This window comes from Lactuca virosa, chromosome 6 (assembly GCF_052849685.1).
Source record: "Lactuca virosa cultivar CGN04683 chromosome 6, Lactuca_virosa_CGN04683_v6, whole genome shotgun sequence".
NCBI classification, from domain to species: domain Eukaryota; kingdom Viridiplantae; phylum Streptophyta; class Magnoliopsida; order Asterales; family Asteraceae; genus Lactuca; species Lactuca virosa.
The window spans coordinates 196,917,694-196,931,833 of record NC_136431.1 but is presented as its reverse complement, the minus strand read 5'-3'; the positions used below and the strand labels follow the sequence as shown (position 1 = coordinate 196,931,833).

Sequence of the window (14,140 nt, the reverse complement as noted above, 5' to 3'; positions counted from 1 at the left end):
AAACCATATTCTCAACTTAAAACTTACATTTCAAGAATTTCATTCACAGTTTAATAAATCAGTTTAGGACTCCCATTCACAGTATTCACAGCTTAAAAACATATTTCACTTATTGAATCATTTTTCAAACACCTTGTGAGCACAATACAAATTCAAGTTTAATAAAGCAGTTTAGTAGAGTATTTCTGGACTCTCATTTATAGTTTAATAAAACGGCCTGACACAGGTAGGTCAGCACCCCAGAATGGCTTGACATGGGTAGGTCAGCACCCCAGAATGGCTTGACACGAGTAGGTTGGGCACCCCAGAATTGCCCGACAGTATGTATGATTGTATGGTATGTGGTATGATGAGGGAACTCACTAAGCTCCGTGCTTACAGTTTTTAGTTTTGGTTTCAGGTACCTCTTCAGCTAAGGGGAAGGAGCCGGCAGGGTAGCAGCGCATCGCACACGCATGATTTCTGCTTTGAGAACCCTGAGATTGTACTCTGACATTTTATTATTTGATGTTATGGTTTTCGAGACTTGTGATTTGTGACTTGATGTTTTGAAATGACAATAACGATGTTTTCCGTAAACTATTTTTATAAGTAATATAATTAAACAAAAAATGTTGGGTCTCGATTTTGGGATGTTACATTAATACAGTCAATTTTTAGTTTAATACATAAAATTTACAACGTAACATAATAAAATTCTTTATACACTAATTCACATATTCAGAGAAGTCAATCCAAACTCTATCACCAATACCACCGCCAACTACTACATGCCGCCATTAACAACCTGCGCCATCGTCACAATCATTCTTCTTTCCAAACCAGATAGTATATAAAGGCATGAATTCACAGCTTAAATATGATATTTAAGTTTAATAACACAATTAATTCAATAATTTAAAGGTTAATAAATAATTATGAAAACTCATACAAAAAATAAATATATTCACAAGAAATAAAACACAAATCATTTATATTTTAACATAAAATTCATTAAAAATTCACATATTTATACAGACAGCTTAATACAAACAATATACTACTTAATAAAGTCAATTCACATCTTAATATAATAATTTCACATTTTAATATACAAAAATTATACATTCACGACCATATTCTCAATTTAAATCTTACATTTATACTTTCAGGTGTATATGTTAGTGTTTCTTTGAAAAATTATTTACATAAATATTCACGGTTTAAAGTTTACAAACTTTATTCAAAATTATATAAAATCATATATGTGTACAATGTTTCTTTCGTTTGATATTTTAGAAGCAAAAAAAGTCATAGAAAATTCACAACTAAATACAGTCAATTCACAATACAGTCAATTTAAAACTTAATATAGTTAATTCGCATTTTAATACACAAAAATTATAAATTCAAAACCATATTCTCAACTTAAAACTTACATTTCAAGAATTTCATTCACAGTTTAATAAATCAGTTTAGGACTCCCATTCACAGTATTCACAGCTTAAAAACATATTTCACTTATTGAATCATTTTTCAAACACCTTGTGAGCACAATACAAATTCAAGTTTAATAAAGCAGTTTAGTAGAGTATTTCTGGACTCTCATTTATAGTTTAATAAAACAAATCTGGAGGCTAGTGTTTCTTTAAATCAGATACTTATGCATTCATAGCTTAAAATTAAAATTTCTTATTGAAGAAAATCATCAAACACTACACATCAGATCTATCAAATATACTTCAAATAAATGATCGTTTAAGAATTTACCTTACAAAATGCTATTGTCCAGATCTGGATGAAGATGAAGGTCTTCGGTGGTGTAAGGTGTGTAGAGAACTAGTGGTAGAGCACATGCGAGGGTAGTGGCCGGAGACCTAAAAAATAGGCTGGAGAAGAAGCAAATCTGGTGGAATCAAAGTCGAACCAGATATGAATGGAGAAGGTTTTGCTGGATCCTCGCCACTCACCAGATATGGTCGATCTGACCTCGTCGCTCCTAGGTCTGTCCTTTGGTGCGTCAAATGGTAGTGATGACAACGATTCACGGTGGTAGCGGCTCTAGGGTTTTATATTTAAGATATCTCGACGTATGGTGGTCATTTTCATCGGTTTCTCTCTAGATCTGAGATATTCCGACGACTTAGATCTAGATCTGAAGTAGTTAGAAACGAAGCATATATGGAAGAATCGAAGATGAAGCAGATCTAGAAGGCGACGGTTGTAGATCTGGTGTGTGGTGGTCGTTTTTGCCGGTTTTTTCTCTAGATTTGAGATATTCCGACGATTTAGATCAACATCTGAAAAGTTGTATTTCACAAAGATTTGAGAAAAAAATGGAACAGAAGGTGGTTGGTGTTGCTGGTGGTGATTTGACGTTGTCAGCAGCTGCAGTGGAAGGGACATCGGCGGCGGTGAGGCCACCGTCCGCGGTGGTGGTGTGGTGGTGTTCATCAGATGTGGTTGAAGGAGGTGAAATGATATGTTTTTGTTTCTTGGAGAATAATGAGAGAAATGATGTTCTAAACTAATAGAATATGTTTTCTCAAAAAGACAAATAGATAATGTAAAAATTAATGGTTCTTAGTTCTTACGGTTCTTAACTTTTAGGGTTCTTATTTGAACCTTTATATATATATATATATATATATATATATATATATATATATATATATATATATATATATATATATATATATTAGAAGTGTTACATAACCGTAATAAGTTTCCATGATTGCGGAGAAGGCTAACCATACGGTTTGGGGGTTTCTCTATAGTGTATATGAAGTGATGGTGTTATTATACAATACAACAAGTTTAATAAGAAGAAACTAATGGAAAAGTGAATATTGCTAAGTTTAATTCTTAACCATTCAACTGCCCAATAATAATACCGTTCGTTGAAGGAATTAAACCATCTTTTCTATTATCAATATCGTTGAAGGAATTAAACCGTCTTTTCTATTATCAATATTAACATCTCAATTCCAAATCTTACATCCAACACACTAAATCCGAAATAGACAAATAGTTCCCCATTATTTCTAGCTCCGATCCATGGCCGGTTCGTCTTCTTCACCAACAGACATCAACAACAAAAATACACCCACTTCATGCAACAAAGTTTGATGAAAAAGTATCTCAAGCCATTCTCATAGATTTAGAGAAATGACTTTAGATCGTGACATTTGCAATTCGAGAAAAGAGTCTTTGTGAGGAGCTAGAACATAGAGATATTTATATAAACCGCTTGAGGGGGTTTCATCTAGTAAAACACAAAATTTCTCTATAATGTACATACAAGTTGATAAGCCTAATTGATGAGGTCCTAAACTTCAAGATCTATATGTAGGAAATCATTGGAATTTTTTCATTAAGTATAAGTCTTTATGTTAATATCTTTTGTTTGATATCGTTGCTGTTTATAAGTCTTTATGTTAATATCTTTTGTTTGATATCGTTGCTATCTTTTAATAAATAAACAAGTTTATGATATTAAGAAACTTTACATTGCCTTAATCAGAAATAAGTTAAACTTTAATTCTAAAATCAATATATTCAAACCCGTGTTCACACGAGTTTATCCCATATTTGCTGTTTGTTGATAAATTTTGAGAATCAAATTATATAAATCCTACAATTTCCAATCGTGTGAACCATAATTTTATTAACATTTTGGTAACATCACATCCTCTCTTCATTTTTTGTATGCGGTCGAATTGTATCCAACTCATCCGCCCACTGCGGATCCTGACCCAAGTCCGCCCCATATAAACCTTCCTTTCTTATATTTTGGCATAACTTTGTATTTGTTTATTTATTTTTTTACATATTTGGTCCATCAATCTTTTCACACTTTTTCCTTAACCTTTTTTTTTTTTTTTCAAAAATCAGATCCATCTGACTTTTTGTTTTTACAATTTTGGTCTAACTTTTAATATTCTTGACGAATTTGGTCCGCAACCTTTTTACAAACTTTTTCAACTTTGTTTATATATGTTTTTCAAAACTTAGTTTTTTCTAGAAAGTAGATGTTATTATTATTTATTATTTATTATTTTTTTTTACTTTTTTTTTACAGATTCGTTTACATATTTTTATTACACATTTGTTTTTTCCAAATTCATTTTCACATTTTTTTTTTCACAAAATTACTTTCTATAACTTCTTTTACATCTTCGTTTTATATGTACACAAATATTCAATATCATAGCACTAGGTGGTATCTCTACTTTAGATACAAAAGGCATCTACTGTTTGTTTTTAAATATTCTTTGCAGGGTGTCTAGAAGCAAATATGTAAAACTGATTATTTTGTTTTTTAGAATCGAATTTAGATGATTAGTTAAGTGAGTTTTGCTTTGCCTCATTGCTCCTTCAAATGTGACACTGAATAATCAAAAAGCCATAAACCTTTTAACCAACACTCGATGGATTTTATGACTTCAGTCACCTTCTACACACATCCATATTCTGTTTTTCTAGTTGCCAAAAGAGCTTTGATCTTTGGTGTACGTGAAGGGTCAATTTATGTGGTCATAAGTCATTGTGGACTTAGTTGAGCCATTCATTCATTCAATGTGCTTTTACTTGAATCATGCTTTTCTTACCAAATTTAGAAGATGAGTGAGCATGAGCCATCGAACTTGTGGTTTAGGTTACACGTTGGACTATGCGTGTGGTTTGAACATCAAATTTAGGTCTCATAAATCATAATAATGAGTGTTGTCCCCTCATGAGTAAATGGGTCACCTAAAATGGGTCACCCGAAAAGGCTAAAAGTATATATCTTGAAAAAAGTTGGAAAAAATGGGCTTCGTGCTTCATCCCTTGTATTCCTACAATTATTTATCAAAGATATATGATTATATGAAAAAAATAATAATAAAGTAATAGGATGGTGAAGGTAAATGAATGAATTATAACATTTAATGACCGCGTTTAAATTATTTTATGGAGATGATTTTTTTATATTATATATACACACACTTGTTATTTTAGAAAATAAAATGCGATCAAATCATGAAATAAGAGAAAATTGGTAAAATTTCATAAAAACACAACTATATATCTGATAACAAGTTTTCATTCCACATTATAGTAGAATAAAATACACTTGATAACAAAATAAAAGGAATCACATTCGTTATAATCTATTACCTTCCATGAAACAAAACATCATTTGCATATAGTTGGAATGAACCATTTCATTCCCGATTACTTCATACTAAACAATAAAAGATCATTTCCGGTTGCATCATATTGAACACTACCGCAACAAACATGGTGCGTTGATAATATAAGGCAGTGAGACCTAAGTTGACTAGGTCATATAATCTTTAGACAATTAAAACTAAGATATGATTAGTCCACTATAAAAAGATAGAATCTCAATATATTCAGTTTATAATGTAATAATAAGCAAAGCCCAAAGTGGTAAACTAGTCTAGATAATCTTTACACAACTAAAACTATGGTGAAAAGTTACTATTAGTCCAATGTCAGCGACTTAAGAGACTCAACGCTTCATAATCACAACCGAAAGACATAAAGTGAATTTATAGTATAATAAAGATCCATTTATTGTTTGTTATCTCTTTAGTTACTAGGTAGTCCAAGTCCAACATCCAAATAGTCTTGTAGTTTTTTGGGTCCATAAGTCTATAATATCAGCTGTTTTTTTTCTTGAGTTTTGGGTTTTGTACAATTAAATTTTTTTTTTATCAAGTGTTAAATATTAAATTCATAATGATCATATACTATTTTTATCATTTTTATTTTTATAATTATATATAAAATATTTCTATCGTATTTTTTATATTAAAAAAAACATAGCATTGTTATCTTTTAAGTTCTGTTTGCTTGTATTATCTTATTTATTGTGATTAAATAATTATACATTAAATAGATGTGTTTATTAATATTAAAAATCATTTGAAGAATAATTAATGATTATAGATTATTTAGATCAATAGGTTTTTATTTGATGAAGAAAGATAGATATTATGATGCTCTACCAAGTTTTTTTTTGAATTTTGGACTGCAAACACTTTTTTGGGCTACTTTCTTTTGAACTTTGAAGTGGCTGGCCGTCCTCCGCTTGACGCCGTCGCCACCTCTTTCCCTCTGTAGCGCGAAGGTTTCAACCTTCAAGATAGCTTCGTATACAACGTATCAAGAGCTTCCCAAATGATTTGACATTTGCGTTTCAATTTAATCTATTCGATTTGCTAACAACTATTTGAATACATTACTTGCACTGAAGCTGGGAAATTGGAGTTTTGAGCATGAATACTTTTGGGAACTGGTTAGTTTGTTCGATAATTTTCTGAATAGCATATTTTATCCAAATGCTGGGTTTGCCTGTTACCTGCTCGACGTATTGCTTCAAAGAATGAAGACATCTTGTTCTAGACTTCTAGTTTCGCCTGTTTATACTTGTTTATTATTTACATTTGCTTATAATTTCATACGTTTTGCAGGTTCTAAAAACTGCCTTTTGCTGCATCAGTAATACCTGGTTTCTTTTATGCTTAATTGAAGAACAAGATGACACCCCGTTTACGGAGTCCTTTCAAATCTTCAAAACTCAAAATACTATCAATGCTGATTACGAAAGTCACAGCCTTGTTAAATCACCCTTTAAGTATCAAACAAGTGAAGCAACTCCATGCTCTAGTACTCATCAATGGTCTCAACCATCTTGAGCCTCTGGTGATCACCCAAATAATTTGCACACCATCCGATCACTCTGAAGCTACTATCCATTATCTTCGGTCTCTTCTTCACCAGTCAAAGCACGAAAATGTGATCGCGAGAACATCTGCAATTCAGTTTTTCTACCAACGTGGTGAGTTTCAAGAAGCGTTGACCCAGTATGTGCATATACAAAGATCAGGCATCTTCCCTACGACCTTCGCTGTAGCATCTGCGCTAAAGGCATGTACGAGGATCGGGAATTGGATAGCTGGGATCAGGATACATGCTCAAGTCTATGGATATGGGTTCTGTGGGGATGTCCATGTGGGAACTGCTCTTGTGGGGCTCTATTCGAAGCTTGATGATATGGAGACTGCAAATAAGGTGTTCGATAAAATGTCTCAAAGAAATTCATTATCTGGTTTGATAAACGGGTACTTAGAATCAGGGAATCTCTCCATGGCTGAACAGTTGTTTTCCAAGATGGGACGTAAAGATATTGCATCTTGGAATTCCATGGTTTCATGGTACACGAGAACAGGGGATATGGAGAAGGCGATATCTGTATTTGCACCAATGCCAGTTAAAACTTCATCTTCATGGATTTCAATGATCAATGGTTATATAGATTCCAAACAGTTGGAATTTGCCCGCAACTTTTACGATGTGATGCCTGAACAAAGTTCAATTTCTTGCATCAAAATGATCGAAGCATACTCTAAAAACAGAGACGTTGAATCTGCACGCGAAGTATTCAATGAAATTGATGAAAAGAATCAGTTGCTGTACAACGCTATGATCGCTTGTTACTCTCAAAACAACCAGCCAAAACACGCACTCCAACTGTTCGATGAAATGCTTCAACCAAATGTAAACATCCAACCAGACAATACAACATTGGGTATTGTTATTTCCATTTGTTCTCAGTTGGGGGAGTTCAGATTCGGATCTTGGATTGATGAGACACTAATGAAGCAAATGAACATCAAGATGGATGATCAATTGGGTAATGCATTAATCGAATTTTATGCAAAATTTGGGAGTGTTGATAAAGCTTACAATGTGTTTCATGGCTTGAAAAAGAAAGATGTGGGTGTGTATACCACTATGATATTGGCTTGTGGTAGGTATGGATGGAAGTATGATGCTATTAAATTGTTTGAGGAGATGTTGGAGGCTAATATTTGCCCTAATTTGGTAACTTTTTCGGGGCTTTTAACTGCATTGAATCATGGGGGTATAGTCGTAGAAAGTTACAGTGGACTCGGACCTCATGGACCTAGTCAACCAAATAGTTAGATAACTTGGTAAGAAAAAAAAAAAAACAAGATTATATGGAACACCTAAGGGACCTAACTTAATATCAACTATTTCAATTCCAATATTTCATGATTATATTTTTTCAATGGAATGGAACGTGTGCAACATCTAAATTTTACGGTTTGGAAATTATGTGTTTGGGAATTTTTAGTTGATATAACGTTTAAATTTCCAGTGGGAGACTAGGTTGATAAATATGGATTCCGGATCATATTGGTAATTTTAATGGCAAACCTAGAGTAGTTGCTATTTGGGAAATGATGATAATTTTGAATAAATTTTCTTGACATTTAGCAAGTCATATGGTTTTTTTCTGCACAAAATCCATCCTTTTTTTTTTTTTTCTAAAGAGGTGTGGCCGGTTGGCAGTTGGTGGTGTGGTGGCCTGTGGGTGAAACCGTGAAAGAGAAAGGAGGGGAAAACGGGTGTCGTTGATGAAATAAGCATTGGGGGATATGATGGCTTTTATTTTTGTTACTTATTTTATATAAAATATAAAAAAGGATAAACTCGTTATCTCATATAATTTGTCATACAAAACAAAAATGTTTAAAATGAGAAACCTTATACAACTTATCCACAGTCAAACTTGGTCATAACGACATTCTTTATAATTTCTTTAGTTATGAAAGTGAACCACCAAACTTTTGTTAAACATAGAGACCAAATTTACACTTCACTCCTCCTCCTCCGTGGCGGCGGTTGTTGGAAGTGAAGATGATGATGTTCATCCCCCCTGCCGCTAGTAACTACCAGTTGCAAAGAAATGCTACTCTGTCAATGTTCTATATGTATCTTTTTTTAAACAACTTAATACAAGATTCCCTCAAAGATTCTTACTTGTTATAGACGGGTGTAGATTACTATTTTTTAAGCATGAGTGTTGGCCATAATTCAATGTCCAAGCATATTGACTTCTAAGAAATGATGTTGCTCAAAATTTTTGTTGAATTTTTATGTCTACTGTGGCATATTCCATTAATTATGCAACTTAAGATTGTGTAGAAGTGGTAAGGTATTTGCACCAGGGATACTCTATAGAAGAATTTTTATAGTTTTTATACGGTAGTTTTGAAAATCCGTAAGGAGTATCACTAATTATGCTAATAGTTTATTCTTTTTAAAGAATTGCAAGTGCTTGCAAAGTGAAAGGAAGCATGTTCTTTTGTCTTTGATTTCTTTAGAAAATGATTTTGTTAAAGTTGAAACATGAGATTTGGTTCATGGTTTGGTACACTTTAATCATTGACATTGAGTATGTTTGGAATCTATACATTCACCCCACATTTTTCATATGTATATTTCGAATCTATTTGTGGTTTTTATGTGGTACGAAATAACCTTTCTGTTTACCCCATATTTATACTAGAAAATGTTGAAAAATGATTTTGCTCATTGTGACTAGACAACATTCTCTTGAATTTTCTTGAGCTATTTTGCATCATATGATCTCTCATGTTTTTTTGTGTGTTTTAATCGAATGATTTGTGTGTTTAGGTTCAAACATAAAGAGGTAAAGATAAAAGCATGGGAAAACCATCAAAAAACAAAGACATATTCTTCAAGAACGATGACAAATTCTAAAAAATGTATTATATATTATTAATTTTTTTGTATATTCTTCAAAAATGATGACAAATTTTTGAAAAATATAGTATAGAAGGTTGTGTATATTCTTTAAAATGTTGTATATATGTTCTTGTTTTATGTTACTTATTCTCCTTTTTAACCATTTTTTCTCGTTATTTCTTATTCTTAGAAAATACGATATAAAGAATACAAAGAATGTTCCTATTCTCACATCAGAATACTTTGTGCATGTGAAACTTCGATTTTTTTTATTACTTTTTACATTATTCTCAAGAGAATATGTCAACTTTACAATAATAATTATTGTTATTTTGATGAAAATTTTTATTATTGAAAATATATACAAGCTTATTTTTTCAGAATGTTAATTCTCAAACAATCATTAGAATGTAGTCATATTCTTTAAGAATGAAAAGACTATATATGTTCATGGTTATATGATATGAAACAACATTTTAAAAAAAGGTTACCTGATTTGGATTTGAAAAAAAAAGAATCGTAACTCTCTAAATAATAGCAAGTTCGTTACTTGATGTTGAATAAAAGTGTCTATAATGTATGACACGTTATCTGTAACTATGGTAAACCACATCAATCTTAGCCATTAATAATTATAATTCAATGGTCCAAATCTAGTCATACAATCACATAATAATTATCACATTTAATCCTAATATATATATATATATATATATATATATATATATATATATATATATATATATAATGCCCATGTTTCTGGGCTAAGCATTAATGATGATGTAATATTCTAGGTCAACTATTGTAACTTGTTTTGAAGTAATAAAGATGAATTACTTGAATATTATGTGACTTATGTGTTTTTGTGTGCTTATTACTTGTTTATAATAATATAATAAATAAAAGATAAAAATAAGCGTCAAAAATAAAATGTTAGATAAACCCGATATCTATGAAGAAAGTTGTAGTGGTCGTGACAAGGATTCCGGAGATATAAAGAACGCCGAAATCCGAGTTATAACGAAGAAGTTATGGCATGTCGAAGTTTCGCGATAGAACCGACACGACATTGCGTGACGTAAATAGTGAATTAATGATAGAGAACTTTTTAGCCCTAGCAAACTGAACGAAAGTCGTAGTGTTCGTTAAACCGAGAGCGTCCAAAAAAAAATGCCCAAATCTGACTTTGTATGAGGAAGTTATGAGTTTTCTAAGTTTCGGATCGGCAGTGCACAACCCGAAGTTCGAATAATAGATCGGTCGATTTTTGGCCGAAACAACCTAAACGAGAATCGAAGATCTCGTTAATAGTAGCGCAACGGTAAAAAGACAGACAAAAATGGACGTCAGATGAAGAAGTTATAAAATTTTAACAGACTTTATTGTCCCGGTCTGTTAAGGAATATAAATTTATAATTCGTCGAGAATTAGCCGACAAAGTCTAAACGAAAGTCGTAGAGTACGGTCCCGCCTACGCGTGGATATAAATAACGTCGAAAACAGAGCTCGTATGCGAAAGTTATGAATTTTAGAAGTCGAGAGAGAAAAATGCGAGCTGGATGCTAGGCTACGCCCCGCGTAATCTGAAGGACGCCTTGTATCCGAGGTACACCCCGCGTATGAGGACCATACACCCCGCATTCTGCCTTTTCCTGCAGACCAAAGCGAACCATGTAGCACCATGCGTAGACCGACACGTGCCCCTTACGCGCAGCGTACCTGCGAGGGTACGCCCAACGTACTCTCAGGCCTCGGCCTATAAAAGGGTGCGAGGGCTGCCGAGATTTTTGCTCATTCCACTTTCTTTCTCTCACTACTTTCTCTCTCTATCCCCCTAAAACCCCCTAAAGCCTAGGAAAACCCCCTAGCCCCCGAAGGAAGCCCCGGAGAGCCCGAAGGCTCCAAGAAAAAGAGTTTTTCGGTTTGAAATTCTGCCCGCGCGGAGCCCGGTTTTCAAGCAAACTTCCCGGTTTCGTCAAAGAAGATTATTTTAAGAAGTGAAGTGCTGTCCAAATCACTCCGTATCAGGTGAGTGTATAGTCACTTTCATCTTACACATAAATATGAAGTATTTCATATAAATTGCGTGCTATGTGTATGTATATTATCTGTTTACTTGAGATCTATGTTGGATGAGAGATCTGAACCTCTTTCTTTTTAGATCTGAACTTTTTCTTCATATCTAGGTTTTTTCTTTCAAATCTAAACTTTTCTTCCATATCTGAACCTTTTTCCTTCAGATCTAGACTTTCTCACTCCAGATCTAAACTTTTCAGATTTAAACTGTATATGTATGTTTTATACTTTGAGATCTATGCTGTATGAAAGATTAAAACTTGTTTCTCCAGATCTAAACTGAATATGTATTTTATATCTACAAATATGTGGGGTAAAACATGTATAGATGAAATAGTTGGTGTGTGATGAAATAAAATGATGAGAGGCCTCGATGTTAACGTTGATCCAGGAGCCACCTCCTGGTCTTTCATGCATAATGCCTAGGGCTAACCCCCGGGTCTTCCTACCATACATAATAACATACTGTGTGCCAGGAGCCTCCTCCTGGTCTTTCATGCATAATGCCTAGGGCTTACCACCGGGTCTTCCTACCATACATAAACTAAATGGGTCGGCATTGTGGCCGTAGACCCATATAAACAGTGAGGAGACTCACCTCGCACTGCTGAACTTTGCTGATAACCCTCTGGCTGCTGTCCGACCACTTTCTGAATCGCTGCTCCACTAGCTCCCCGAGCTACTAATATCAATAAAACACTTAGCTCCAAACTGAACTCTAGAAGTCAAACTAAGTCAACTCTGGTTAAAGTCAAAGTCCTGGTCAAAGTCAACCTTCCAGTTGACTCGACTCGCCGAGTCAACCCGAAGACTCGCCGAGTCCTTAAACTCAGAAGCTCTCAAAATACGACCCAACTCGCCGAGTCACCCCAGGACTCGTCGAGTTCAACGATCTCTGAGTCCCATCCTGTCCAACTCACAGAGTCACCACTCAACTCACTGATCTGTGTCTTAACCAGAAGAGGTTGGGTTCTGCGACCTGACTCGTCGAGTCCAAGAATAGACTCACCGAGTCCTAGGCAATCTTCAACAGACTCGCCGAGTTGTTCTTCCAACTCCCCGAGTCCATGCACATATTCATACAGCTCGTCGAGTACACCCATGTGACTCGCCGAGTCTCTCCAGTTCTCAATCCATACAGCGGCTTTTCGAGCCATGCAGGGGCTCCAATCCATAGATCCACTCTTCTACAGTCTATCCCCCACATAAAGTTGCAAACTTTACGTGAAACCAAGGAGCTAAAGGCCCAAAACACTCATGGGCTAGGGTTTAAGACAAAGGGGCTTCACCAACAACTTATTGACATGAACTTTATGACCTTCTGGACCATCACAAGTCTAGATCTGAGGTAGCAACCTTAGATCTAGGCCTCTAACTCGACATAGATCTCAATCATGCCCAAAATGCCCCAATCTCAAACATAAGATAGATCTATTTGCAATAAAGCCAAAGCAACAGCTTATTACCTCCAATATATGCTCCAAATGAAGTAGATCCTGGATCTACACCACTCCTTTGCAGCAAGCCTCTTGATCTTCAAGCCCCTTTCCACCAAAATCACTTATCTAGGCTCTAAATTGCTTCCAAGGGCTCTCACTCACGATTTAGGGTTTCTAGATCTCAAAAGGGGAGTAAAGAGGCTGGGGAAGGGATGTAATGTTCTTTAAATAGGGCACAACCCCCGGGATTAGGGTTTTTCTTGCCCAGACCAGACTCGCCGAGTCCACTAGCCGACTCGCCGAGTCGGTCACTTACTCTATGCCCCGGATCCCGCTCCGACTCGTCGAGTTCCTCCCTGGACTCGACGAGTTGACTCTTGACTTAGAGCCTTTCCTTTCTTTTCTTGGTCTTTCTGATTCTGGTTGTTACAACACTCCCCCACTTAAACTAGACTTGGTCCTCGAAGTCTGCCACGACCAACTACCTTACCATCTGGTCGCCACTTACCACAAGGTACACACTCCGCCCATCCGATCCAAACCTTGAAGATGTCATCTTCAGAATAACCCGTTACTTACTACCTTCGAGTACAACACTTTTATCCAACCGGTAAACATACCGATACTCCTGATACACTTACCCTTGATTCGCAAGGGGTTTACCCTTTTACCCTACACTGTCACTGGCCTTTCTAAGGCACTTTTCATAAGCAACAACCTTCCCAATTTCCTTCGAGGACCGATCCTCTGCTGAAACCGCAATCCCGGCCACTCCCAGTGCCGGCCATCATACCAATACTCACGGAATAACCCCCATACAATGCTCCAATACTGAAAGCTCCACCCAATCGTGAGAATTCAGACAATCCTTCGGGTAGCAGATCCCTCTCTGCTACGTTTAAGGCTCAGACGAGAACGACGTCACCGAGCCAAATCCTTTACTCTGAGATCATTCGATCCCACGATGAGCAGCTTAGCATCATCCGATCAGCTCACGGCTTTTCACACCGAATCCCTTACCATCATTCCTGCCTGTAAGCCTGTTGACTCCCATCCGC

The 14,140-nt window shown here is 35.2% G+C and overlaps 1 pseudogene across 1 annotated transcript; it reads left to right on the top strand.

The window, feature by feature from the left end:
• The first annotated feature begins 6,005 nt into the window (after positions 1–6,005).
• Positions 6,006–8,142, top strand: LOC145120375 (pentatricopeptide repeat-containing protein At4g22760 pseudogene; annotated as a pseudogene). Its single transcript, XR_013714173.1, has 2 exons — positions 6,006–6,286; positions 6,462–8,142. The product of XR_013714173.1 is annotated as a pentatricopeptide repeat-containing protein At4g22760 pseudogene (transcript).
• Positions 8,143–14,140: the final 5,998 nt, after the last annotated feature.